We start from the raw sequence: 4,689 nt of genomic DNA on the forward strand, positions 1-4,689 counted from the left end.
AGTTTCTGCTGCTCTGTGTGTCCTAGCAGATGAACTGGGGGGAGAGAAGGTGTGGGAGGGGAGAGACTGAACCAGGTGCTTTTCCCCACAGCTGCAGGCCACCAGTGGCTTGTGGCAGCTGTGGGCTGTGGCTGGTGAGAGCTGCAGCCCTGGCTGGGTGGGAGAAGGGGAGCTGGGCCCCCTACAGCAGCACTGCCCTGGCGTGCCTGCCTCCTGCCCGGGGCTGTGCTGCCCTGCGAGAGAGGGCAGGAAGATGGTGCATGTCTCCTGGGCTGTGCTGCCTCAGGAAGGCGGGTGCCCCACAGCTCCCTGCCCCACGGAGGGAGGTGGAGGGATGTCTGGGGCAGCCTTCCCAGGCAGCACAGAGGGCTGTGCCTGAGCCCCTTCCCATGGAGGTGAGGTGTCCGATGTGAGGAGGAGCTCCAGCAGCAACTGTAGTGGAGCTAACGCAGGGAAAGCTAGGGAAGTGCTCAGGGTGTTTCCTGGGATGTAAAGTCACAGGACAGCCAAGGGATGGTGGCAGCTACGTGCCAGGAACGGATGGCAGAGGGCCCAGGCCCTCTCCCCTGCTCTGAGGGCTGGCATGTAGCCAGGGACAAGTGCTGCTCATCCAGCAGCACGAGGTTGTAGAGGTGCCTGGGCTCCTCAGCCTGCGGGAGGTGGCCAATGCGGGTGCAACAGAGCAGCCTGGAGTGGCATGAGAGCAGTGAAAACTCCATGGCAATAGAACAGAAGGCACCACAATTGCGACAAGAGCTTGTTCTTCACGTACTGGCAGCACCTTGCTGTGGTGGGTGATGACCATCAATGGCAGGGCTGGGGCCTGAAGGGACCCAGGGTGCGCTGACAGCACTTCTGGCTCAGGGAGAGCCCCCCCAGCCTGGGCTCCCCCTTTGTGGTCCTTGGTACCTGCAGGTTATCTGTGAGGGCTGGGTGGGCATCTCCCATGTGGTGTCCAGCAGCTCCAGCTCCCCTGCTCAACCAGCTGCCTCAGCCACAGGCTCTCTCTCAAGCCATGCCATGAAATGGTGGTGGTTTTTTGCCATTGCATCCCCTTCCCCAGCACTGAAGCACCAGGCTTACTCTTCTTGTAGTGTGCCAGGCACCAGGAAACACCCGCAGACCACCCAGGCTCACTGCGCTGGGCAGTGTGGTGCTGAACACAGAGGCTCCCCAAGGTGCTCCTGGCTCTGTCCAAGAATGGTTGTCACGGGGGCTTCTCTGGGGAGAATCACAATCTCGGACATTGAGTGGAGACAACAGGCCCTAGAAAGGCTCAGCGCCCCATGCCAGCTGCCTCTAGGAGAGCAAACCTTTGGTGGGGAGAAGGCTCCTCTGGGAAGAAAAGAGGCTCACCAGGGAGAGGGTGACAGGCACCCAACTCCCCTTCAAGGGTTCCCTCAGGTTCAGGGGCGCTGTGGCCCTGACATCCCTCTGCCAGGACCCTGCTGCAGACCCGGGGATGGGACACTGCTTACCACCTTGGTCTGGATGTCTCCAGTGCATTTTCTTGGCATATCAGCTCTCTCTCCCAGCACCCAGCTCAGTCATCAGTGATGCTGGAGAGCAGCTGCCGGGCGGGCAGACTAGCCACAGGCCTTCAGCCCATCATGGACCTTCTGCTGGGCTGGCAACAATGGTGGGCCAGGAGCTGGGAGGATGTGTGCCCCACGGAGGGATCCCTGCTACCTTCATCATCACCCCCTCCTGAGCAGCCAGGTTTGCTTTAAAGACCCTGGCTTCCTTTTATTGCTTCCCCTCTCAGATTGCAGCCGGCTGCAAGGGCTATTTTTAGCAGCCTGCCTTCTAAAAATAGCCCCGAGCTGTTTGGAGTTGCGTCACGAGAGGTAACTCTCTCCATGAGTGGCTTGGCCCCTGCGCCCCGGGAGGGTACAAAAGGAGGCCAGGAGCAGCGGGGTCAGCAGGTTCAGACGCAGCCAGAGGCAAAGGAGGCAACGGTGCGCTGCCAGCTTCAGGCATCCTAGTACTGGCACCATGACCATCTTCTGCAGCCACTGCCACAGGCCGCTGCAGGCAGAGATGAGCTGCCTGCCCAGGAGGGGCAAGCAGGCGCCCGGCGCCTCGAAGCCATTCAGGTGAGCTCCCTCCCACCTACAGGGCTGTTATGGCCTCCTAGCTGGGGAGAGCCCCGGCCCAGCTTGTGCAGTGCCTGATGGCCCTTGCAAGGGGCTGGCACCAGCTTGGGACAATGGGGCTGCCAGCCGGCACATGGGGAAGAGGTGCGGGAGCTTGGCGGGGCAGAGGGATTTCAGGCGGTTGAAGAGTAGAGGCAGATGCAATGGGCTGGGGCTCACATTGTGGCACCGGATGCAGTTTCCATCCTTGTGGGGACTGGTGGAGAGGTCGTGTCACTCGGGCTCCCCCCCCCAAAGCACAGGTCATTGTCCAACTCGGCCCCCAGTCAGAGGGGCACCAGCCACGCCAGCAGTCTCCCTGGGTAGCCGTGAGCACCTCTGCCTGCGCCCGCTGCACCGAAACAGCCACCAAAGGTTTTCTCTCCTAGAGGCAGCTGGCATGGGCACCAAGCCTCTCTAGGGAAGCATCTCCACCTCATGTCCCCGAGCTTGCAATTCTCCCCATAGCAGCGGGCAGGGAATGCTGTCCCTCTCCCTCCCTGGACATGTGTTCCCAGACGGCTGGCTTTGCAGGTCAACCAAGAGTGCCTCCAAGGCTCGCCGGGATCAGATCAACGTGGAGCTGCAGGCGCTGCGCTCCCTGCTGCCCATCTCTGCGCGGGAGAAGGAGCGGCTCTCCTACCTCCACACCATGGCCCTGGTGTGCCTCCGGCTGCGGGGGGCTCAGCTGTTCCCTCCAGGTACCCACGGTACTGCTGTACCCCACGCTAGCTTGGCTCTGCCCCGTCAAGACAGCGCTTCACCCTGTGCTCCCCCTGCAGACTCAGCTCCTCCTGCGGGACCGGCCCTCGGTGCAGAGCTGCTCTCCCTGCTGCCGGGGTTTCTGCTTGTGCTCTCGGCCAACGGCAAGCTGGTCTACATCTCGGAGAACGTGGCTCAGGTCCTGGGCCTCTCCGTGGTAAGGCCTGCCCACTGGGCATTTGTCACTGTCCCTGTACCTGTCCTGGTGCCTTTATTGCATGCACGGCAGCTGCCCCAGCAGATGCTGGCCTGTGGCTCCAGCAGGCTGTGCACTTGTGGTGCCAGCGCGCGACCCACCGGGGCAGGCACAGTCTGCGACGGCAGACCCCTCTTTATCAGGTGGAGCTGCTTGCCCAGGGGGACACGGTCTTCGACATCCTAGATGGGCGAGCACACGAGGACGCGCGCAAGAAGCTCCTCCTCGCCCACGAGGAGCCCGGCAGGGGTAAGGGAGGCCTCGGCTGGCATCTCACAGATGCTGCTGCCCTGCTCTGGCCCTTCGTGGCTGCGGTCAGAGAACCAGGGCCAGCCCTGCTGGGAGAGGAGCGAGGGAGCCCCTGACCCACTCTGGATGGTTTGTTTCCCTGCAGAAGTCACATTTGTCAGCGAGATGCGCACATCCAAGGCCTTCCGGCTGCAGCACGGGGGGAATCGGGCCGTGGCAGTGTGCGGGCGCTTCACGGCCCTGCGCTGGCCAGCCTCCCCCTCCACCGCGGCCTTCCTGGCCCTCTGCACGCCAGTCGTGCAGTTGCCTGCAGACGGTGATACCGGTTCCCAGGATGACCTATTCCAGAGCATGCACATCCTAGACATGACATTTACTGATGTCACGGAGAGGTGAGGGGTGCCTGCTCACACCGCAGCTCCAGCTGTACAGCTCGGGCAGCAAGGATCATTTCCCTTCACCAAGCCTGTGTGCGGGACACAGGCTGGACCCTGCGCGAGCAGTGAGACTCTCCCAGACACTTCCCATGCCTCTTCCCTCCCTCGTTTGCAACTCATTTCTGTACCCCCGTTGTTTTGCTCTCTCCTCCATCATGCAACAGCTGCTCCTTGCTGACACGGTGCAGACCCTGCAAAGCACTCAGTCCCCACTCCCCTTGTCTTCCCCAGCGTCACCTACCACCTTGGCTACCGCAGGGAGGAACTGATCGGTCAGTCATGGTACAGCCTCCTGCACCCTGAGGATGCTGACCTAGCAGCCGCCCAGCACAGGGCCGTGGGTAAGTGTCAGGTCTGGGAACACGCATGTCTTTCTCTGGCTACATGGTCTGGCTACACCTGAAACCTGGCTGTCCAGGACAACAGAAACAAAGTGAATTTAGTCCTGCCCGCTGTGGCTCCCTGCTCCAAAAAGGACAAAGCAGAGAACTGGTTACATGCCCCACACACTGTCTGTAAGGTCACAGGTAGCTTCCAAGCTTGGGAAGCTGGGCATCCTGCTTTGCCAAAGTGCAGAGAGGAGGGACAAGCCCGCTTGAGCCCCAGCTTTTTGAGACGGCAGGACTGTTATGGACCTGACTCCGCCACCTCTGGCTTCTGTCCCGCTGGGGCCAGAGCAGCAGACTGACTACAGGCCCCGTCAGGGCAGCCTGCGGGGTGCGCAGGCAGCATGTCACTCTGCCCGGGCAACGGGGGCCGCCGTGCCCTGCCGCAGGCTTACGCAGCCCCTTGCCTGCAGCGCTCGGGGCTGGGGCTGCAGCAGGAACAGCAGTGCTGCGCGTCCTGCGCAGGGACCGGACCTGGGCCTGGCTCCGCGTGTCGGCGCGGCGGGACGGCGGGGGCCACGCCA

The sequence above is a fragment of the Aptenodytes forsteri genome, unplaced genomic scaffold (genome assembly GCF_000699145.1).
Source record: "Aptenodytes forsteri isolate BGI_AS27 unplaced genomic scaffold, ASM69914v1 Scaffold238, whole genome shotgun sequence".
NCBI lineage: Eukaryota > Metazoa > Chordata > Aves > Sphenisciformes > Spheniscidae > Aptenodytes > Aptenodytes forsteri.